Source organism: Lithobates pipiens, unplaced genomic scaffold, assembly GCF_037356315.1.
Source record: "Lithobates pipiens isolate NorthernLeopardFrog02 unplaced genomic scaffold, aLitPip1_a1.2 Scaffold_18, whole genome shotgun sequence".
NCBI classification, from domain to species: domain Eukaryota; kingdom Metazoa; phylum Chordata; class Amphibia; order Anura; family Ranidae; genus Lithobates; species Lithobates pipiens.
The window spans coordinates 208,444,457-208,467,674 of record NW_027507758.1 but is presented as its reverse complement, the minus strand read 5'-3'; the positions used below and the strand labels follow the sequence as shown (position 1 = coordinate 208,467,674).

General features: G+C 45.9%; 2 non-coding genes and 20 pseudogenes across 2 annotated transcripts; 8 read left to right on the top strand and 14 right to left on the bottom strand.

Annotated features, from left to right (window-relative positions):
• Nucleotides 1-2,809: 2,809 nt before the first annotated feature.
• Nucleotides 2,810-2,928, top strand: LOC143990961 (5S ribosomal RNA; annotated as a pseudogene).
• A 1,766-nt stretch (nt 2,929-4,694) lies between these two features.
• On the top strand, nt 4,695-4,813 carry LOC143990962 (5S ribosomal RNA; annotated as a pseudogene).
• A 105-nt stretch (nt 4,814-4,918) lies between these two features.
• Nucleotides 4,919-5,037, top strand: LOC143990931 (5S ribosomal RNA; annotated as a pseudogene).
• Nucleotides 5,038-5,285: 248 nt separating this feature from the next.
• On the bottom strand, nt 5,286-5,404 carry LOC143990947 (5S ribosomal RNA; annotated as a pseudogene).
• A 108-nt stretch (nt 5,405-5,512) lies between these two features.
• LOC143990966 (5S ribosomal RNA) lies at nt 5,513-5,631 on the bottom strand (annotated as a pseudogene).
• A 7,709-nt stretch (nt 5,632-13,340) lies between these two features.
• Nucleotides 13,341-13,459, bottom strand: LOC143990410 (5S ribosomal RNA; annotated as a pseudogene).
• A 74-nt stretch (nt 13,460-13,533) lies between these two features.
• Nucleotides 13,534-13,652, bottom strand: LOC143990747 (5S ribosomal RNA; annotated as a pseudogene).
• Nucleotides 13,653-14,189: 537 nt separating this feature from the next.
• Nucleotides 14,190-14,308, bottom strand: LOC143990740 (5S ribosomal RNA; annotated as a pseudogene).
• Nucleotides 14,309-14,416: 108 nt separating this feature from the next.
• LOC143990945 (5S ribosomal RNA) lies at nt 14,417-14,535 on the bottom strand. The gene has a single exon (XR_013277454.1). It is a non-coding gene; the product is annotated as a 5S ribosomal RNA (ribosomal RNA).
• A 263-nt stretch (nt 14,536-14,798) lies between these two features.
• LOC143990968 (5S ribosomal RNA) lies at nt 14,799-14,917 on the bottom strand (annotated as a pseudogene).
• Nucleotides 14,918-15,026: 109 nt separating this feature from the next.
• On the bottom strand, nt 15,027-15,144 carry LOC143990544 (5S ribosomal RNA; annotated as a pseudogene).
• A 108-nt stretch (nt 15,145-15,252) lies between these two features.
• LOC143990810 (5S ribosomal RNA) lies at nt 15,253-15,371 on the bottom strand (annotated as a pseudogene).
• Nucleotides 15,372-15,480: 109 nt separating this feature from the next.
• On the bottom strand, nt 15,481-15,599 carry LOC143990981 (5S ribosomal RNA; annotated as a pseudogene).
• Nucleotides 15,600-15,709: 110 nt separating this feature from the next.
• Nucleotides 15,710-15,828, bottom strand: LOC143990789 (5S ribosomal RNA; annotated as a pseudogene).
• A 108-nt stretch (nt 15,829-15,936) lies between these two features.
• LOC143990771 (5S ribosomal RNA) lies at nt 15,937-16,054 on the bottom strand (annotated as a pseudogene).
• Nucleotides 16,055-16,162: 108 nt separating this feature from the next.
• Nucleotides 16,163-16,281, bottom strand: LOC143990855 (5S ribosomal RNA; annotated as a pseudogene).
• A 98-nt stretch (nt 16,282-16,379) lies between these two features.
• LOC143990972 (5S ribosomal RNA) lies at nt 16,380-16,498 on the bottom strand (annotated as a pseudogene).
• Nucleotides 16,499-16,886: 388 nt separating this feature from the next.
• LOC143990800 (5S ribosomal RNA) lies at nt 16,887-17,005 on the top strand (annotated as a pseudogene).
• Nucleotides 17,006-17,339: 334 nt separating this feature from the next.
• On the top strand, nt 17,340-17,458 carry LOC143990532 (5S ribosomal RNA; annotated as a pseudogene).
• A 110-nt stretch (nt 17,459-17,568) lies between these two features.
• LOC143990756 (5S ribosomal RNA) lies at nt 17,569-17,687 on the top strand. The gene has a single exon (XR_013277450.1). It is a non-coding gene; the product is annotated as a 5S ribosomal RNA (ribosomal RNA).
• Nucleotides 17,688-17,795: 108 nt separating this feature from the next.
• On the top strand, nt 17,796-17,914 carry LOC143990642 (5S ribosomal RNA; annotated as a pseudogene).
• Nucleotides 17,915-18,022: 108 nt separating this feature from the next.
• LOC143990949 (5S ribosomal RNA) lies at nt 18,023-18,140 on the top strand (annotated as a pseudogene).
• The last annotated feature ends 5,078 nt before the right edge of the window (nt 18,141-23,218 follow it).

The following is a 23,218-nucleotide window of genomic DNA, read 5'->3' as shown; positions in this document are numbered from 1 at the left end:
CCCAAATGAAATTTTTATCATTTTTTTCCCACAAATAGAGCTTTCTTTTGGTGGTATTTAGTTACAGCTCGGAGTTTTATTTTTTGCTAAACAAACAAAAAAAGATGCAAAAAAATAAAAAAAATAAATCATGTTTTAATAGTTTGTTCTAAAATTTTGCAAACGGGTCATTTTTCTCCTTCTTTGAAGTGCGCTGATTAGGCGGCACTGATAGGCTGCATTGGTGGGCACTGATGGGCTGCATTGGTGGGCACTAATAGGCTGCATTGGTGGGCACTGATAGGCTGCACTGGTGGGCACTGATAGGCATAGTTAAGGCGGCACTAATAGGCACAGATAAGGCGGCACCGATGGGCACAGATAAGGCGGCACAGATAAGATGGGCACAGATAAGATGGCACGGATGGGTGGCACGGATGGGTGGCACAGATGGGTGGCACGGATGGGTACCACTGATAGATGGGACTGATTGGCACTGATAGGTGGCACTGATAGGTGGCTCTGATAGGTGGCACTGCTGGGCACTGATGGGCGGCACTGCTGGGCACTGATGGGCGGCACTGCTGGGCACTGATGGGGGCACTGGGGTGCAGCACCTTTGAGGCAGATTGTGGGCACTGTGGGTGGCACTGTGGGTGGCACTGCTGGGTGGCACTGTGGGTGGCACTGCTGGGTGGCACTGTGGGTGGCACTGCTGGGTGGCACTGTGGGCACTGCTGGGTGGCACTGACGGGGGGCACTAACTTTTATTAAATTGGCACTGCAGGGGGCAGGTGGGCACTGGCAGGGGGCAGGTGAGCGCTTACATTACTGGCCGTGATCGGGACTTATGTCCCGATCACGGCCGCCGGTGATCGGCTTTTTTTTTTCTCCTCGCGCTGTCAGCGCGAGGAGGAATAATAGCCGATTACCGGCTCCGTTCTATCACATGATCAGCTGTCATTGGCTGACAGCTGATCACGTGATAAGGGGTCGGGATCGACCCCTTGCACGGATCGGTGATCAGGCGAGTCTCATGGACTCGCCGATCACAGAGCGCGCCGCGCACGCCCCTCAGGGCGCGCGCAGGCCGCTCGTACACGGGACGACGTCAATAGACGTAGTCCCGGAAATGTAGGTCCGCGCTAATGCCGTCATTTGGCAATAGCGCGATACCGAAGTGGTTAAACCAAAATTATCTTTTGTACAAGATAAGCGGTCTATCAAGATTGACCAGAAACATAAAGGTTTATTTATAATAATTGTTGACACAAGACTAAGACAGAAAGGATAAAGATGATTAAAGAATTGTCACATGTAAGGCCACACCCAGAGAGATGGTGAGATGCATGTCACAGGCAGAGCTAGAGTTTCAGGAGTTGGAACATGGAAAAGTAATTGGGAAGGTCCATTGACATTTTGGATGTTCAAGGGGTACAAATACCTTCTCAGTTCAGTGAAAAATATATGTAGAAAGAAAAATGTGGGTATAACAAATTGTATATGCCGAGATAATGATGCTGAATTCCTTTTTTCAGGAATGAATTATAAAAATCTAATCTGGAGGTATCATGGATCCCAAAAAGATGAAAAGATGTCAACTCAACAAAAGAAAAGTTTTAAACAGAGAAAATGTATCCTCATCACAGGATTCATCTTTTCCCTAGTGACAATTTTATTTGTGATAATCTATATCAAGAACTGCTCAAGTTATGCAGAAATTAACAGAATTGAAGAATTACACAACAAAGATCACGTATTATTCAGAAATAAGAGAGATGTAGACACTGATATCAATACAGATGAACAAAAAGATAACAATGCTGATATCATTACAAAGGACAAAAATGATATTGATATTAATGCTCATGATAAAAACCATGATTTTAGATATCTTGATATAAATACAGCAGAAGATTTGTATGGATATATATGTGTAGGACAGGGATATGATTTCTGTTTACAATTGTATTTCATTCACAGCAATAATATTGAAATAAAAGTTAAAATAGAATCCAAAACTAATTTTTTTTAAATGCAGGGATCTTATAGACTAAATAACAAAACCGGAACTTTTGAATGTAACATATTGTTGAGGAGTTTCTGGTCTATATATTTAAAAGATAATGAGTCAACAATGTGGTCTGGAGATGTTACTAATACTATGTCAAGATCTGGGAAAATACTTTATTCCTTTGATCAATTTTTTTACCTTTTCCAAAGTTTCATGAAGATATTAAATCCAAAATATTTAAACATCATTGGAGATGAAAAAGGGGACGTTGTAAGAACATGGGATTTTAAAGTAACAAGAAAATTTACTCAAATAAGGGTCAAAATGTATATTTCTATAGTTGATAGGATTGTTCCAGAAATTAATATTTTCCCACAATCTTTGAAAATTATGGAAGATAAAGATAATTTGCATTTGATATGTGATACAAAAATATCTTTACCTCAAAATTCATTGTTAACTTGGAAAAGGAATGATGAGTTTTTGGGTAGTTTTCTTTATAGTTCTACTATCATAATTCATAAAGGAATTTTTGGTAGTGTGAATTGGATCAATGATACATTTGTTTATCAACAAATGAGAGTATCTTTGAATGATACTGGTATATATGAATGTTGCATATCAATAGGAAATTATCCGGTGAAATGTGCTAAGGCAAGTGTTATTGTTATGTCTCCAAGGAAAACTCCATGTGTCAATAAGAAAAGTTTCTCTGCAACTCCTTTTCAGATTAACCATTTCCAATCCAGAACTCTTTTGAGAGAGGGAAAGTTTGTCATTATTTTGTGGAACTTTAATGGAGTGGCCAGCAGGATCACCTATGGCCAAATCACCCTGAATGCTCCTGATCTCTTCTGATCTTGGATGCTAAGCAGGGTCAGGCCTGGTTAGTACCTGGATGGGAGACCACCTGGGAATACCAGGTGCCGTAGGCTTTTTTTTATATGTTGTTGGCGTCGACGGCCTGTTTTAATTTTCTGATTGTTTGCCGAGGTGACCATCTTGGCGTTTGTCAAGAGAGTTGAGAGTGGCCAGCAAGATCGCCTACTGAACATCACCCTGAATGTGCCCAATCTCGTCTGATCTTGGATGCTAAGCCGGGTCGTGCTTGGTTAGTACCTGGATGGGATTCCGCCTAGGCATACCAGGTGCCGTAGGCTTTTTTATATGTTGTTGGCGTCGACGACCTGTTTTATTTTTCTGCTTGTTTGCTAAGATGAATATGTTGGCGTTTGTCAAGGGGGTTGAGAGTGGCCAGCAAGATCACCAACGGCCACATCACCCTGGATGCGCTTGATCTCTTCTAATCTTGGATGATAAGCGGGGTCGTGCCTGGTTAATACCTGGATGGGAGACCGCCAGGGAGACCCCCTGGCAATACCAGGTGCCATAGGCTTTTTTTTAACCCTTTCATGACTAAGCCTATTTTTGGAATTTGATTTTTACAAGTTAAAATCCATATTTTCTACTAGAAAATTACTTGGAACCCCCAAACATTATATATATTTTTTTAACAGAGACTCTAGAGAATAAAACGGCGATTGTTGCAATATTTTATGTCACACGGTATTTGCGCAGCGGTGTTTTAAATGCAACTTTTTGGGAAAAGGGACACTCTCATGAATAAAAAAAAAAAAAACAGTAAAATTATCCAATTTTTTTTGCATAATGTGAAAGATAATGGTACGCCGAGTAAATAGATACCAAACATGTCACACTTTATAATTGCACGCACTTGTGGATTGACGACAAAGTATGGTACCTAAAAATCTCAATAGGCGACGCTTTAAACATTTTTTACGGTTACCAGGTTAGCGTTACAGAGGAGATCTAGTGCTAGAATTATTGCTCTCGCTCTGACGATCGCGGCGAAACCTCACATGTGTGATTTGAACACCGTTTACATACGCGGGCGCGACTTCCATATGCGTTTTCTTTGCTTTGCGAGCTCGCGGGGACGGCGGGTGCTTTAAAAAAAAATTTTTTATTTTTTTATTTATTTTATTTATTTTAAAATGACTAAATTGTTTAAAATAAAAAAAAAAATTGATCACTTTTATTGCTGTCACAAGGAATGTAAACATACCTTGTGACAATAATAGGCGGTGACAGGTACTCTTTATGGAGGGATCGGGGGTCTAAAAGACCTCCCACCCTCCTTTACACTTCAGTGCATTCAGATCGCCGAAAACTGCGATTCTGAATACCGGATATTTTTTTTAAACCGGCGCAATTGGCAGCCGAGTAAACGGGAAGTGACGTCATGACGTCGCTTCCGTGTTTACTATGAGGAGACTGTAATCGGCTTCGTTCCAGTTCCTCCCCAGCGGCCGGAGGCATCGCAGCAGAAATCGGTGCTCCCGATCGAGCGGGAGCACCGGTAACAGCGGCGGGAGGCGGCGGAAGGGGGGGACGTCCCCTCCCGCTCCTCCGGCATAACAGCCGAGCGGCTTTTAGCCACATCGGTTGTTATGGCTGGATAGCCAATCGCCCGCTGAACAAAACGGTACCGGGATGATGCCTGCAGGTGCGGGCATCATCCCGGTATACCCCCGGAAGCCGAGTACGCACATCTACGTACGCTCGGCGGGAAAGGGTTAAATATGTTTTTGGCGTCGATGACCTGTTTTATTTTTCTGCTTGTTTGCCGAGGTGACCATCTTGGCGTTTGTCATGAGGGTTTAGAGTGGTCAGCAAGATCGCCTACGGCCACATCACCCTGAATGCGCTTGATCTCGTCTGATCTCGGATGCTAAGAAGGGTCGAACCTGGTTAGTACCTGGATGGGAGACCACCTGGGAATACCAGATGCCGTGGGCTTTTTTTTAATATGTTGGCGTTGACGACCTGTTGTATTTTTCTTCTGTTTTGCTGAGGTGACCATCTTGGCGTTTGTCAAGAGGGTTGAGAGTGGCCAGCAAGATCACCTACGGCCACATCACCCTGAATGCGCCCGATCTAGTCTGATCTTGAATGCTAAGCAGGACCGGGCCTGAATAGTTCCTGGATGGGAGACCTCCTGCGAATAGCAGGTGCCATAGGCTTTTTCTTATACGTTGTTGGCGTCGACGACCTGTTTTATTTTTTTGCTTGTTTGCCAAGTGGTCTCCCATCCAGGTACTAACCAGGCACAACCCTGCTTAGCACCCGAGATCAGGCGCATTCAGGGTGATGTGGCCATAGGTGATTTTGCTGTCAACTCTCAACCCTCTTGAGAAACGCCAAGATGGTCACCTCGGCAAACAAGCAGAAAAATAAAACAGGTCGTAGACACCAACAACATATTAAAAAAAAACTAAGACACCTGGTATTCCTAGGCGGTCTCCCAACCAGGTACTAAGCAGGCCCGACCCTGCTTAGCATCCGAGATCAGACAAGATCAGGAACATTCTGGATGATGTGGCCGTAGGCTATCTTGCTGGCCACTCTCAACCCTCCTGACAAATGACAAGAGGGTTACCTCAGCAAACAAGCAGAAAAATAAAACAGGTCGTTGACGGCAACAACATATTAAAGAAAAGCCTACAGCACCTGGTACTCCCACGGGGTCTCCCATCCAGGTGCTAACCAAGCCCGACCCTGCTTAGCATCCGAGATTAGATGAGATCAGGCACATTCAGGGTGATGTGGCCGTAGGTGACCTTGCTGGCCACTCTCAACCCTCTTGACAAATGCCAAGATGGTCACCTCAGCAAACAAGCAGAAAAATAAAACATCAGGTACTAACCAGGCACGACCCTGCTTAGCATCTGAGATCAGACAAGATCGGGTGCATTCAGGATGATGTGGCCTTAGGCGATCTTGCTGGCCACTCTCAACCCTCTTGACAAATACCAAGATGGTCACCTGGGCCAACAAGCAGAAAAATAAAACAGGTCTTCGACGTCAACAACATATTAAGAAAAAGCCAACGGCACCTGGTATTCCCGGCAGTCTCCCATCAAGGTACTAACAATGTCTCTGGACAGGGGGCGTGGCTTGGAGATGGCGGAGTAGGAGAGACACACGCTCATAGAAGCTCCTACCCTCCACCCGGTCTCTCAGCGTTGATGCTATGGACACAGCGTATCTAGCCGGCGCGGTACAGAGTGAGAAGCAGTGCCTATCCTGGGATGAAGAAGAAGGAGAAGGGGGCTCAAAAACCGGGGGAACAGCCGGAGATAGAGCGCTTCTTCCCCCATACAAGAGCGGCGGTGTCCAGGAAACAACCAGCGGGACCACGTGACCTAGCAGTAGGCGGAGACAAGCCGAGTAAGTGTATGCACGAGTTACCTGGAGGAGAGACAAGTGAGATGCAGGAGCGAAGACGGTCTACTCCCCAGCTCCAGATGGGTAGGACCCGGGGGTTGCAGAGAGAGGAGGTGATGGAGGAGAGTGGTAACCCCCAGGAACACCAAGGAAGTACACAGCTATCTATGGGAGATCCAGAATTAAGAGCGCTCTTTCAAGCGCTCCCTACACGTGCAGATATTGACACAATGGTGACCCGGTTTGAGGACACACTCCGACGGGAGATGAAGCTAGTCCAAACTGAAGTGCAGCATTTATCAGAAAGACTCCTAAGAGAGGAAGATCAACGGGTATCCTTAGAGAAGCGGGTCCAACAGCTGGAGCAGGTACAGACTGTACAAGTTTTACATGTTTCTAATATGCAGTTGCAAATAGAGGAAATGGAGGACCGCAGCCGCCGTCAGAATCTGAGATTCAGGGGGATACCTGAGACAGTGGGACGGGACGCACTGCAGTCTATGGTACAAGCTATTTGTCAACTGGTAGCTCTTGCTCCCCCCCAGGACTGGGAGCTTGAAAGAGTTCATAGAGCCCTAGGGCCCCCGTCAGTAAATGTAAATAGACCTAAAGATGTTATATGTCGATTCTACCGTTTTGCCCAGAAAGAGTTAATAAGCCGTAAAGCGTGGGAAGCAGGAGATATAGAATATGACGGAGTAAGGGTGAAAGTACTGCCAGATTTATCCCGTGCTACTCTGCAGCGAAGGGCAATGATGAGCCCACTCTTGGACAGAATTAAACTATCAGGGGGGCCTATAAATGGGGGTACCCAATAGCACTGATTGTAAAAAAAAACTCAATGACTTTTTATTTGCGACACCCGGCAGAGCTCCCAGAACTGTTTTCCTTTCTAGGAACAGAAGCTTTGGAGATACCGAACTGGCTTCAATCAATAACAGGACCCCTGAAAAACAAGGACTTCTCTAGGGGGAATGGACTTAAACCCCCAGAGAAGATGGGAAACTAGATAGCAATCTCAGTCGTTAATAGGGGGATAGGGGGTGAGATTCTCTTCTGGACCCTCTTTGTAGTTGAAAAAAGTATTTCCCTTTGTTTAACCCCTCTCTAAGAAGATGTGTCCTACTCTTTTCTTTTCTTTTTTTTTGTGGGCCCCCCCTCGCCCCCTTTTGTAACTGGTAGAAGCTTTTAGAGGGAGAAGGAGGGAAGGAGGATGGTAAAGAGGTGGGGAGGGGTATGGAAAGATAGTGGCTGGGACCCCTCCTTTTTTTTCACAGAAATATGGGGGTTACTGTGTGGGTGTTGTGGTTGTGGATTTGGTTTTAGGGGAAAGAGAAAAGACAATTAATTTTTTCCTTTTTTTTTTTTGGTGTAAGGATGTAAGAGGGGAAAGAGAAGCTTGGCAGGAGTGCCCAAAAATAATAGGGTGCTCCCTGCCCACTCTTTTCTAGGGGAGTTAGCACAAGGAGAAAAAAAAAGGGAAAAAAGAAAAGTATAAAATATAATTTTTTTTTTTTTTTTGGTCGCGTTTTTTGAATATATATATATGGGTAATATAGGCATTACGGGGGTGGGGCTCTCTTTTCTAAGGGCGGGGGGGGGGATTTAGACTGAAGGGGATATAAAAGTTTACAAAAAAGGAAAAAAAAAGGGTGGGGTGGGATATATAACACTAACACTGATAAGGTAATAAAGAAGAATGTACAGACCCCATTGAAAACTAGAGAAGTAGGGAGCGGTGGCCCCTTCCCTCCCCAATCTGCCCCCAAAGACCCCATTCTCAATAAACTGGAACAGGGAGCAGGTCGATCGATGAGAAACATCTACTAGGAGAACTCCACCACATCGCGGAGGGAACTAAACTCCTTTCCTTTTAAATCCTTTTTTCTTTTTTTTTTTTTTAATGGGGACTTGGGAAGTTATTCACTTTATTGATAACGATATTGACACTGGAATAAGGGATGGGATAGGGCAAGAGCACATATATGACATTTTTATATTTGGGAAATAACACTGTCACTTAGTAAGTTATGAGAAATATAGTGAGTAAGAGAAATAGTTGGAGGCGGGGTGATGGGGAGGGGGTGGGGGGTTGGAGGAGTGAACTAGAAGACAGAGACGGGCGGGGGGGGGTAAGGGTACACTAATTCACATTTTTACTTTGTGGTTGGGTTTGGTAGGCTCGCGCAACGTGGTGGATCTGAGCAGTTGAACAGAAGTAGTGGGAGTTATAGGTGACAAGAGGAATTAAGTCAAGGAAGGGGATGTAGTAAAAATGTAGTAAATATTTTGAAAAAGGAAGAAAAAGCTGGAGAGGGGGTTGAAGGGAGAGGGAAGAGGGGAAGTGGGGGGGGGGGAAATAGAAGCCAATGGAAGAGTAAACATAGAAGGGACAGGGGAAAGGATAAAAGAGCACAAGAGGATAGAAGGGGGTCTGGGAATAAGAATGGGGGAAAAAATTAGGAGAATAGAGGGGGGAGGAGGAGGAAAGATGAAGAAAAGAGAGAGGGGGACAGTGACAGTAACTGTCGGGAATTATTCCCTCCTCTGAAATAAAATGCGCTTTGTAGTAGAAGGATGGGAAAAAGGTTGAGAAAGGGTGAGACTGGGGGGAGGTTATAGGAGTGGAGCACTCTGGCCGATTCAAGTCAATCCCCTAATTAGGTCTGCACCCACGTAAACCGTATAATTGGAGGTTCAGGGTTGGGTGCCTCTCTTAGGGGTTGATAGGATAGGGGATGGGTTAGGGTTGGATTAGAAAAGAACTGGGTTTTTATTTTTTGGGGTTTATAATTTTGGGGTCTTTTTTTTTGTCTCTCTCTGCCTTTCTACATTCCCCTGAAGATGGAAGGGATAAGGGTAACCTCCATAAATGCAAAAGGATTGAATATACCGGAGAAACGGAAGATGCTCCTTAATGAACCGAAACGATCCTGTACGGACGTGGCTTTTATACAAGAAACACACTTTAAAAGGAGTGATCTCCCGTATCTCCAGAATAGATTCTTTCCCTGTGTATACCATGTCCATAATCAAGTATTGAAGTCTAAGGGAGTGTCCATTTTAATTTCTAACCGGGAACCCTGGGCTCTCATGGATATGCGGGCGGATGTAGATGGACGCTTCCTCTTTCTAAAAGGACAAATCGGGGGGGGGGGGGGCAAAGGTTACGCTAGCTACTGTGTATGCGCCAAATACGCACCAAGATAATTTTAGAAGTAAAACTCTGACTAAATTAATGGAATTTGCAGAAGGGAAAGTGATCTTAGGCAGAGATTTTAACATACCATTAGACCCCAAGGAAAATACGTCATCGGGAGTCTCTTCATCCCCCAGGGGTATCAGAGGGAAGATAGTGCGGAAGTTGCAAGAGATGTTTTTCTCCAATCCGCATCAACTCTACTCCCGCATTGATCTCTTTTTGATACCACACTACTTACTGCCGTCAGTGCATAAAGTAGAGATAGGAAATATAACTTGGTCAGACCATGCACCAGTGACATTACAGATATCCCTGTCGTGCCCGGCTCCCTCCACGGGGTGGCAATGGCGTTTAAATGAAAGTCTGTTGCAGATCCCCGAAATACGGGAAGATGTAGGGAAAGAAATGGAAGCGTACTTTCAGATAAACGACACCCCGTAGTAATGTAGCAAAGCATTAGCAGGGAAGCTTAAAGAAAAGGGGAAGACAGTTAATGTCCCTCATATTAAGGGAGAAAATGGACGTCTGATCTCCCTGCCTAAAGAGATAGCTAAGAGATTCGGAGAATACTACTCTTCGTTATATAACTTGTCACCACCTCCGGTACCCTGGGTTAAAATGGAAGAATACCTATCTGCAGCATGTCTGAGTAGGCTTTCTTCCATGGAGCGTAGAAGATTGGAAGCCCCTATAAGTTAAATGCAGTGATAAAAACAGTTAAACAGGGGAAAGCGCCGGGACCGGACGGATTTACAATCCAATACTATAAGAATTTTCTCCCAACCCTAGGTACTCATATGTTAAAGGCCTTTAATGCAATTGGCCAAGCGGCTGCCCTTCCTCTGGATGCACTCAGAGCGCATATCTCAGTAATACCAAAGGAAGGGAAAGATCCCGCGGAATGTGGGAGTTATCGTCCAATCTCATTGTTAAACATCGATCTAAAGCTCTTTACCAAACTGTTGGCATCTTGCCTCCAGCCATTATTAAACCAACTGATACATCGAGATCAAGTAGGGTTTATCCCTACTAGGGAGGCGAGAGACAACACGGTTAAGGTACTCAACCTGGTCCACTATGCCAACCAAACAAGAACCCCCTCTATCTTTTTAAGTACTGACGCAGAAAAAGCGTTCTATAGGGTTAATTGGGGGTTTATGTTTGAAGTATTGAGGCATATGGGATTAGGTGAGCACATGATAAAATGGATATCTGGAGTATACTCCTTCCCTCAGGCTCTGGTTAAAGTTAACGGGGTACTCTCAGAGCCGATTAAAATTTCAAATGGAACGCGGCAGGGTTGCCCACTTTCTCCTATGCTATTTGCCCTTTCGATAGAACCACTACTGAATAAAATTAGGCTAAATCCAGATATCAGAGGTCTCCAATTAGGGGACAGGAACTATAAAATCTCTGCGTATGCAGATGATTTGCTGTTCTCACTGGCTAGTCCACACGTCTCATTGCCAAATTTAATGAAGGAAGTAGAAGAATATGGAGCATTAGCAAATTTTAAAATCAACAATGCAAAGTCAGAGGCAATGGGGGTAGCTTTATCCCCGGAGAAACAACAAATTCTACAACCTAATTTTAATTTTAAATGAGTAGGGACGGCTTTAAAGTACCTGGGCACACAGATCCCAGCAAAGATAGAGGAGACATTTAAGATGAATTTTCCCCCGTTGCTTAAGGCAGTTAGAACTTTAGTAGAGAAATGGCAACATGGACTGCATTCATGGTTTGGCCGCTGCAACTCCATTAAAATGAGTATCCTGCCAAAATTCCTGTACCTACTACAGGCCCTACCAATAGAGATTCCATCTGCCTTCTTCCGCAAAGTAGACACGGTTTTTACTAAATTCATTTGGTCAAGTAAGCGACCAAGGATTAGTAGAAGCCGGATGACTATGTCAAAAAGAGATGGAGGCCTAGCAGTTCCAGACTTACTTAAATATTACAAGGCAGTTCATATTGGTAGGATTATCGATTGGTGTAGGCATACAGAATTTAAACTGTGGATGGAACTAGAGCAAGAAATGAGCACAGTACCCCTACGAAGAGCGATTTGGTGTTACACAGTACTACTGGAATCCTTGAAAAAGCACCCCCTTATAGGCCCGACACTGCGAATAGGGCTTAAAATTAGTCAGAATCCTAAATTTTCGTCAACACAATCCCCATTACTTCCGATACTGGGTAACCCTAGTTTTGAACCAGGGATGGAGAGTAAGGCCTTTGGGAGCCCATGGGAAAAGGGTTATACTCAGGCATCACATTTTTTGCAATCTGACTCCTGGCCTACAGTGACCTTATTGACTCAACAGGGGGGCCGATTTGAAATTATTTTTTGGCAGGCAATGCAGGTTTGGCACTTTTTTGAGTCTTTGGGTCCAGCAACAAATTATAAACGAGATCTGACAAGATTTGAATTATATTGCGAAGAGAAGGAACCTCTTTCCCGAACGATATCAAAGATATATACAATGCTCACAGCCCCCCCAGATAATTATAAGATGCCAAGTTTTGCAAAGTGGGAGAGGGACTTGGATAGGACATTCTCATCAGATCAACGTCAGAGGATGATATACAGTGGTGTGAAAAAGTGTTTGCCCCCTTCCTCATTTCCTGTTCCTGTGTAGCTTTTAAGGATCTTCTGGTGGACCTTACTGTGTCAAGCAGCTCCTATTTAAGTGATGCCTTGATTGTGAACAGGTGTGGCAATAATCAGGCCTGGGTGTGGCTAGAGAAATTGAACTCAGGTGTTGACAACCACAGTTATAGTATGTTTTAACAAGGGGGGCAATCACTTTTTCACACAGGGCCATGATGGTTTGGATTTTTTTTCACCTTTAATAATAAACACCTTCATTTACAAATTGCATTTTGTGTTTACTTGTGTTGTCCTTGACTATTGTTTAAATTGGTTTGATGTTCCAAAACACTTAAGTGTGACAAACATGCAAAGGAACAGGAAATGAGGAAGGGGGCAAACACTTTTTCACACCACTGTACCTCTCGCTAAACTCATCAGTCTGTACTGGAACTCAGGAACTAAATTACAAGCTGTTGACAAGGTGGTATTATACCCCTGGAGCTTCAGATTAATGTTGGAGATGCAACAGGGGACGGGGGACTCTATTCCATATTTTTTGGACTTGTCCCAGGATCAAACAGTATTGGAGGGAAGTGCAAAGGATTGTGCAAAAATTTACCGAATACCGAATACTGGATGACCCGGATTTTTTTTCTGTTGCACCTCTCACATATTTCAATAACAAAATATAAGAACTCGGTATTGTGTCATATGGTTAACGAGGCTAAGGCGTGTATTGCCCGATCTTGGAAAGACCCTAAGCCACCCACAATAGCAATGTGGTTAAATAAGGTTAGAAAGGTGGGGGCTTTAGAAGATTTAGTATACTCGGCCCAGGACAGGAGTGAGCAATATGCTAAGGTATGGACAGTTTGGAATACTTTCCTCTTTCCTCTCTTCAGAAGAAGGAAAGAGACTGATGGAGAACAGGGAAAGATAAGGAAACCACTATGTTGTGGGATTAAATAACAAAAAAATAAACATGGAGGTCCTTGAACCCTCACTCCCTTTGGGGGTGGGTGATGGAGTGGGAGAAGGGTGGTAGAATGTAGAGGAAACGAATAGAGGTGTGCTTTTTTTGGGGGGGGGGGGGGTCTGGGGAAAATATTAAGATAAAAGGAGGAAACTTAACAGTGGAGATAAATAGGATAGAGTTCTCAGCTACTAAAAACAGGAAAATTGAATCTTTGCTGAGAGCAAGATGGGCTGGGAACTGTTGGATGTATGTATGTAATTATGTAGGTGTATGTAATTTAACTTTGTGGCCTCCTTGAGTATAAATAAAGAATATATAAAAAAAAAGAAGCCTACGACACCTGGTATTCCCAGGTGGTTTCCCATCCATGTAATAACCAGGCCCGACCCTGCTTAGCATCCGAGATCAGATGAGATTGGGCGCATTCAGGGTGATGTGGCTGTAGGCGATCTTGTTGGCCTCTCTCAACCCACTTGACAAACGCCAAGATGGTCACCTCGGCAAACAAGTAGAAAAATAAAAGCCTACGGAACCTGGTATTCCCGGGCGATCTCCCATCCAGGTATTAACCAGGCCCGACCCTGCTTAGCATCCGAGATCAGACGAGATTAGGCGCATTCAGGGTGATGTGGCCATAGGCGATCTAGCTGGCCACTCTCAACCCTCTTGACAAACGCCAAGATGGTCACCTCGGCAAACAAGCAAAAAAATAAAACAGGTCGTCGACGCCAACAACATATAACAAAAAGCCTATGGCACCTGCTATTCGCAGGAGGTCTCCCATCCAGGAACTATTCAGGCCCAGTCCTGCTTACCATCCAAGATCAGACAACCTTGGGAGCATTCAGGGTGATGTGGCTGTAGGCAATCTTGCTGGCCTATCTCAACCCTCTTGACAAACGCCAAGATGGTCACCTCGGCAAACAAACAGAAAAATAAAACAGGTCGTCGACGCCAACAACATATTAAAAAAAAGCCTACAGCACCTGGTATTCCCAAGTGGTCTCCCATCAAGGTACTAACCAGGCACGACCCTGCATCAGGCGCATTCAGGGTGATGTGGCCATAGGTGATCTTGCTGTCAACTCTCAACCCTCTTGACAAACGCCAAGATGGTCATCTCGGCAAACAAGCAGAAAAATAAAACAGGTAGTAGACACCAACAACATATTAAAAAAACCTAAGGCACCTGGTATTCCCAGGCGGTCTCCCAACCAGGTACTAACCAGGCCCGACCCTGCTTAGCATCCGAGATCAGACAAGATCAGGAACATTCTGGATGATGTGGCCGTAGGTGATCTTGCTGGCCACTCTCAACCCTCCTGACAAATGGCAAGAGGGTTACCTCAGCAAACAAGCAGAAAAATAAAACAGGTCGTTGACGGCAACAACATATTAAAGAAAAGCCTACGGCACCTGGTACTCCCACGGGGTCTCCCATCCAGGTGCTAACCAGGCCCGACCCTGCTTAGCATCCGAGATCAGATGAGATCAGGCGCATTCAGGGTGATGTGGCCGTAGGCGACCTTGCTGGCCACTCTCAACCCTGTTGACAAATGCCAAGATGGTCACCTCAGCAAACAAGCAGAAAAATAAAACATCAGGTACTAACCAGGCACGACCCTGCTTAGCATCCGAGATCACACGAGAGCGGGCGCATTCAGGGTGATGTGCCCGTAGGTGATCTTGCTGGCCACTCCCAACCCTCTTGACAAATGCCAAGATGCCTGGGCAAACAAGCAGAAAAATAAAACAGGTCTTCGACGTCAACAACATATTAAGAAAAAGCCAACGGCACCTGGTATTCCTAGGCGGTCTCCCATCCAGGTACTAACCAGGCACGACCCTGCTTAGCATCCACGATCAGACGAGATCGGGTGCATTCAGGGTGATGTAGCCATAGGCAATCTTGTTTGCCACTCTCAACCCTCTTGACAAATGCCAAGATGGTCACCTCGGCAAACAAGCAGAAAAATAAAACAGGTCGTCGACGCCAACAACATATTTAAAAAAAAGCCTACGGCACCTGGGATTCCCAGGCGGTTTCCCTCCAGGTACTAACCAGGCCTGACCCTGCTTAGCATCCCAGATCAGACGAGATCGGGTGCATTCAGAGTGATATGGCCATAGGTGATTTTGCTGGCCACTCTCAACCCTCTTGACAAACGCCAAGATGGTCACCTCGGCAAACAAGCAGAAAAATAAAACAGGTCGTCAATGCCAGCAACATATTCAAAAAAAGCAAACGGCACCTGGTATTCCCAGGCGGTCTCTAATCCAGGTACTAACCAGGCCCGACCCTGCTTAACATCCACGATCAGACGAGATCGGGTGCGTTCAGGGTGATGTAGCCATAGGCAATTTTGTTGGCCACTCTCAACCCTTTTGATAAACGCCAAGATGGTCACCTCGGCAAACAAGCAGAAAAATAAAACAGGTCGTCGACGCCAACAACATATTTAAAAAAAAGCCTACAGCACCTGGTATTCCCAGGCGGTCTCTCATCCAGGTACTAACCAGGCCTGACCCTGCTTAGCATCCCAGATCAGACGAGATCGGGTGCATTCAGAGTGATATGGCCATAGGTGATTTTGCTGGCCACTCTCAACCCTCTTGACAAACGCCAAGATGGTCACCTCGGCAAACAAGCAAAAAAAAATAAAACAGGTCGTCGATGTCATTAACATATTCAAAAAAAGCAAACGGCACCTGGTATTCCCAGGCGGTCTCTCATCCAGGTACTAACCAGGCCCGACCCTGCTTAGCATCCACGATCAGACGAGATCGGGTGCATTCAGGGTGATGTAGCTATAGGCAATCTTCTAGGCCACTCTCAAACCTCTTGACAAACACCAAGATGGTCACCTTGGCAAACAAGCAGAAAAATAAAACAGGTCGTCGACGCCAACAACATATTTAAAAAAAGCCTACGGCACCTGGGATTCCCAGGCGATTTCCCTTCAAGTACTAACCAGGCCTGACCCTGCTTAGCATCCCAGATCAGACGAGATCGGGTGCATTCAGAGTGATATGGCCATAGGTGATTTTGCTGGCCACTCTCAACCCTCTTGACAAACGCCAAGATGGTCACCTCGGCAAACAAGCAGAAAAATAAAACAGGTCGTCGATGCCAGCAACATATTCAAAAAAAGCAAACGGCACCTGGTATTCCCAGGCGGTCTCTCATCCAGGTACTAACCAGGCCCGACCCTGCTTAGCATTCGAGACCAAATGAGATCGGGAGCATTCAGAGTGATGTGGTCAAAGGTGATCTTGCTACCCTCTCGACAAACTCCAAGATGGTCACCTCGGCAAGCAAGCACAAGAATAAAACAGGTCGTCGACGCCAACAACATATTATAAAAAAAGCCTATGGCACCTGGTATTCCCAGGCGGTGTCCCATCCAGGTGCTAACCAGGCCCGACCCTGCTTAGCATCCGAGATCAGACGAGATCGGGCGCATTTAGGGTGATGTGGCCGTAAGCAATCTTGCTGGCCACTCTCAACCCTCTTGACAAACGCCAAGATGGTCACCTCGGCAAACAAGCAGAAAAATAAAACAGGTCGGCGACGTCAACAACATATTAAAAAAAAGCCTACGGCACCTGGTATTCCCAAGTGGTCTCCCATCCAGGTACTAACCAGGCACGACCCTGCTTAGCACCCGAGATCAGGCGCATTCAGGGTGCACCCTGAATGCGCCTGATCTCGTCTGATCTTGGATGCTAAGCAGGGACCGCCTGGGAATAAAAGGTGCCATAGGCATTTTTTTAATATGCTGTTGGCGTCAACGACCCGTTTTATTTTTCTGCTTGTTTGTCGAGGTCACCCTGTTGGCATTTGTGAAGAGGGTTGAGAGTGGCCAGCAAGATTGCGTACGGCCACATCACCCTGAATGCACCCGATCCTGTCTGATCTTGAATGCTAAGCAGGGTCAGGCCTGGTTAGTACCTTGATGAGAGACCGCATGGGCATACCAGGTGCCGTAGGCTTTTTTTAATATGTTGTTGGCGTCGACGACCTGTTTTATTTTTCTGCTGGTTTGCTGAGGTGATCATCTTGGCGTTTGTCAAGGGGGTTTAGGGTGGCCAGCAAGAAGGCCTACGGTGACATCACCCTGAATTCGTCTGATCTCGTCTGATATCGGATGCTAAGCAGGGTCGGGCCTGCTTAGCACCTGGACAGGAGACTGCCTGGGAATAAAAGGTGCCATAGGCATTTTTTTAATATGCTGTTGGCGTCAACGACCCGTTTTATTTTTCTGCTTGTTTGTCGAGGTGACCCTGTTGGCATTTGTGAAGAGGGTTGAGAGTGGCCAGCAAGATTGCCTATGGCCACATCACCCTGAATGCACCCGATCTTGTCTGATATTGGATACTAAGCAGGGTCAGGCCTGGTTAGTACCTGGATGGGAGACCGCCTGGGAAAACCAGGTGCCGTAGGCTTCCTTTTTAATATGTTGTTGACGTCGGCGACCTGTTTTTTTTTTTTTGCTTGTTTGCAGAGGTGACCATCTTGGCGTTTGTCAAGAGGGTTGAGAGTGACCAGCAAGGTCGCCTATGGCCACCTCACCCTGAATGCACCCGAACTCGTCTGATCTCGGATGCTAAGCAGGGTTGGGTCTGGTTAGTACCTGGATGGGACACCGCCTGGGAATTCCAGGTGCCGTAGGCTTTTTTTTTATATGTTGTTGGTGTCGACGACCTGTTTTATTTTTCTACTTGTTTGCTGAGGTGACCATCTTGGCGTTTGTCAAGAGGGTTGAGAGTGGCCAGCAAGATGGCCTACAGTCACATCACCCAGAATTCACCCGATCTCGTCTGATCTCGGAAGCTAAGCAGGATCGGGCCTGGTTAGTACCTGGATGGGAGAACGCCTGGAAATACCAGGTGCGGTAGGCTTTTTTTAAATATATTTTTGGCGTCGACGACCTGTTTTATTTTTCTGCTTGTTTGCCGAGGTGACCATCTTGGCGTTTGTCAAGAGGGTTGAGAGTGGCCAGCAAGATGGCCTACGGTGACATCACCCTGAATTCGTCTGATCTCGTCTGATCTCGGTTCTAAGCAGGGTCGCGCCTGGTTAGTACCTGGATGGGAGACAGACTGGGAATTCCAGGTGCCGTAGGCTTTTTTTTAATATGGTACTAACCGGGCCCGACCCTGCCTAGCATCCGAGATCAGATGAGATCAGGAACATTCTGGGTGATGTGGCCGTAGGCGATCTTGCTGGCCACTCTCAACCCTCTTGACAAATGCCAAGATGGTCACCTCGGCAAACAGGCAGAAAAATAAAACAGGTCGTTGACGCCAACAACATATTTAAGAAAAGCCTACGGCACCTGGTATTCCCAGGCGGTCTCCCATCCAGGTGCTAACCAGGCCCGACCCTGCTTAGTATTCAAGATCAGACGAGATTGGACGCATTCAGGGTAATGTGGTCACCTTGGCAAACAAGCAGAAAAATAAAACAGGTCGTTGACGTCAACAACATATTTAAAAAAAGCTAACGGTGTAAAAAAAATACTGCGCTGTGAAAAGATGTGTTCTACCCAGCTGCCAACACTACTGAAGACTACAAAGTAACATACAAAAATTAAAACATAAAAGTGTGGCGCTTAGGTGGCAACAAACCACATGAACCAGTAAGGCACTAATTCAAGCAAAGAAAATTACATACACTTAAAAAAAAAGAAAATATGTGTAAATTCCGTTGTATATCAAGAGATCTTAGGCCGCGTACACACGGGCGGACTGTTCGTCCAACTTTGTCCGTCCAACAGTTTCGGCAAACAGTCCGCTCAAAATTAGCATGGACGGACATGGCCACACACGACGAACGAACAGTTTGCTGAAACCGTGCGCGATGACGTGAACGGCACGTACGACGGGATGAAAAATACGACGTCCTATACACTGCATTATAACTTTCGGCGTGTAAATCCTTTCTGAGCATGCGCGGAACTTGGTTTGACAAACAAGCCTACACACGAGCGGACTGTTCGCTGAAACAAGGTTTCAGCGGACAGTTTTACGGAATTTCCGAAAAACCTTGTCCGTCAAACTGTCCGCTGAAACTGTCCGCTGAAAGCCCACACACGAGCGGACTGTCCGCCCAAACACTGTTCAGCGGACAAAGTTGGGCGAACAGTCCGCGCGTTTGTACGCGGCCTTACTCCCATGTACACAAAACCTCATGTACACAAAAGGTTAAAGTAAATAAAATGAATTTAACATATACAGTCCATCAAGTGAACGTCTAACAGTCCTTGAAATGTGTAATATCAATCACAATTCCAAACTTGAGGTGACGTGAAAAAAGGTGAAATTCAACTTCTGATGTGTAGAATAATACCACCACCGTGATAAAGAAGGGGAGAGGAGGCTTACCAAATGACGTGGACTCAGAGGAAGGCTTACGCCTCTCGAGTCATATGGGCCTGTAGGTTAGCAAACCAGATAATCATACATCTAGTATGTAATCTCCCGCAAGTCTTCAGGTCATGAAATCATCCGTAGAGATCCTCCTATAGTGCTCATCCCATGAAAATAGGAGGCTCAGGTATCAAAGACCATGGAAGTAGAAGACTAGCATAGCGTGATACCGTTTTAACATCCAATTTATTAAAAAATAATAATAAAATGACACTCACATTTGGTTCAATCGTAATAACATAGTCAGAAAGTAGCGATGTCTGTAAGCATCGCTTATAACAGGGATCCTCAAGCTACGGCCCTCCAGCTGTTGCGAAACTACACATCCCATGAGGCATTGTAAAACTCTTGACATTCACAGACATGACTAGGCATGATGGGAATTGTAGTTCCTGAACAACTGGACGGCCACAGTTTGAAGACCCATGGCTTATAAGTAGTGATGGCCGAACGGTTCGCCCGGCGGTCGTTTCGCGGCGAATTTCCGACTTTCGCCGTCCGCGGGTTCGAACGCCTTTTTCCGTCGTTCGCCCCGGCGGACTTACGTGTTTAATGTATACAAGAACTTTAACCTTTCGTGACACGTTTATCATGTGTTACAGGACAACCAATTGAGACATGACAGCTCATGGACACTTGGACATTCCCCCTAACCTATAAATACACCCGATCCGGTGGCCATTTTACATTCTTTCTTCTGTCACTGTAGGGAAAGGATCCTGTGTGGAGTAGGGACAGAGAAAACGCTAGCTATTTGGTACACAAAAGTTCTTTTCAGGACTGGTATAGGTGTTAGGTCAGCAGCCTGAGTTTCTTTTGTCAGTTTAGATAAAGGGACAGAGCGCTGTATGCTGCTATTTTAGGGACAGCTCAGCCAGATTAGTCTTTCTTCATCATCATCATCATCATCATCATTAGCTGTTACTATCAGGTCCACAAAAGAGCTGTTCCAGCTAATCGTTCCAGCCTACTCTTTTTTGCCAATTTGTATAGGGACAGGCAGGAAGCAGTGTGTCAGGCAGTGAGGATAATTTTAAAGACTTGCTGTTACTATTAGTTCCACAAAGGTTCTTTTCAGGACTGGTATCAGTGGTACGGTAATAGGCTTGTACACGTATAATATTCTTTCTTCCAAATATAGAAAGAATATTATACTTGACTGCTGCCCTTCTGCTGCAGTCTGCTAATCATTCACAACTCACTTGTTCCACAAAGCTCTTTATCAGGACTGGTAACTTGGTCTGTCTAGGGTGCTACGGTACATAGGCTTGGGTGCGGTACAGTCTGCTGTTCTGTAAGGACCGATATCGGTCCACAATACATAGGGTTGCCGTGCACTACTGCTGACCGCTGCCCTATACTGCAGCAGTCCTTCAGCGGTATAGGGACTGACGCACAGTCTGCTAAACACTAATACACAACCTGCTTGGTCCACAAAAGTTCTTATAAGGACTGGTAACTTGGTATAGGGTGCTACGGTACATAGGCCTGAGTGCAGTACAGTCTGCTGTTCTGTAAGGACCGCTATCGGTCCACAATACATAGGGTTGCCGTGCACTACTGCTGACCGCTGCCCTATACTGCAGCAGTCCTTCATTGGTATAGGGACTGACGTACAGTCTGCTAATCACTAACACACAACCTGCTTGGTCCACAAAAGTTCTTATAAGGACTGGTAACTTGGTATAGGGTGCTACGGTACATAGGCCTGAGTGCAGTACAGTCTGCTGTTCTGTAAGGACCGCTATCGGTCCACAATACATAGGGTTGCCGTGCACTACTGCTGACCGCTGCCCTATACTGCAGCAGTCCTTCATTGGTATAGGGACTGACGTACAGTCTGCTAATCACTAACACACAACCTGCTTGGTCCACAAAAGTTCTTATAAGGACTGGTAACTTGGTATAGGGTGCTACGGTACATAGGCCTGAGTGCGTTACAGTCTGCTGTTCTGTAAGGACCGCTATCGGTCCACAATACATAGGGTTGCCGTGCACTACTGCTGACCGCTGCCCTATACTGCAGCAGTCCTTCAGCGGTATAGGGACTGACGCACAGTCTGCTAAACACTAACACACAACCTGCTTGGTCCACAAAAGTTTTTATAAGGACTGGTAACTTGGTATAGGGTGCTACGGTACATAGGCCTGAGTGCAGTACAGTCTGCTGTTCTGTAAGGACCGCTATCGGTCCACAATACATAGGGTTGCCGTGCACTACTGCTGACCGCTGCCCTATACTGCAGCAGTCCTTCATTGGTATAGGGACTGACGTACAGTCTGCTAATCACTAACACACAACCTGCTTGGTCCACAAAAGTTCTTATAAGGACTGGTAACTTGGTATAGGGTGCTACGGTACATAGGCCTGAGTGCGTTACAGTCTGCTGTTCTGTAAGGACCGCTATCGGTCCACAATACATAGGGTTGCCGTGCACTACTGCTGACCGCTGCCCTATACTGCAGCAGTCCTTCATTGGTATAGGGACTGACGTACAGTCTGCTAATCACTAACACACAACCTGCTTGGTCCACAAAAGTTCTTATAAGGACTGGTAACTTGGTATAGGGTGCTACGGTACATAGGCCTGAGTGCGTTACAGTCTGCTGTTCTGTAAGGACCGCTATCGGTCCACAATACATAGGGTTGCCGTGCACTACTGCTGACCGCTGCCCTATACTGCAGCAGTCCTTCATTGGTATAGGGACTGACGTACAGTCTGCTAATCACTAACACACAACCTGCTTGGTCCACAAAAGTTCTTATAAGGACTGGTAACTTGGTATAGGGTGCTACGGTACATAGGCCTGAGTGCGTTACAGTCTGCTGTTCTGTAAGGACCGCTATCGGTCCACAATACATAGGGTTGCCGTGCACTACTGCTGACCGCTGCCCTATACTGCAGCAGTCCTTCAGCGGTATAGGGACTGACGCACAGTCTGCTAAACACTAACACACAACCTGCTTGGTCCACAAAAGTTTTTATAAGGACTGGTAACTTGGTATAGGGTGCTACGGTACATAGGCCTGAGTGCAGTACAGTCTGCTGTTCTGTAAGGACCGCTATCGGTCCACAATACATAGGGTTGCCGTGCACTACTGCTGACCGCTGCCCTATACTGCAGCAGTCCTTCATTGGTATAGGGACTGACGTACAGTCTGCTAATCACTAACACACAACCTGCTTGGTCCACAAAAGTTCTTATAAGGACTGGTAACTTGGTATAGGGTGCTACGGTACATAGGCCTGAGTGCGTTACAGTCTGCTGTTCTGTAAGGACCGCTATCGGTCCACAATACATAGGGTTGCCGTGCACTACTGCTGACCGCTGCCCTATACTGCAGCAGTCCTTCATTGGTATAGGGACTGACGTACAGTCTGCTAATCACTAACACACAACCTGCTTGGTCCACAAAAGTTCTTATAAGGACTGGTAACTTGGTATAGGGTGCTACGGTACATAGGCCTGAGTGCGTTACAGTCTGCTGTTCTGTAAGGACTGCTATCGGTCCACAATACATAGGGTTGCCGTGCACTACTGCTGACCGCTGCCCTATACTGCAGCAGTCCTTCATTGGTATAGGGACTGACGTACAGTCTGCTAATCACTAACACACAACCTGCTTGGTCCACAAAAGTTCTTATAAGGACTGGTAACTTGGTATAGGGTGCTACGGTACATAGGCCTGAGTGCGTTACAGTCTGCTGTTCTGTAAGGACCGCTATCGGTCCACAATACATAGGGTTGCCGTGCACTACTGCTGACCGCTGC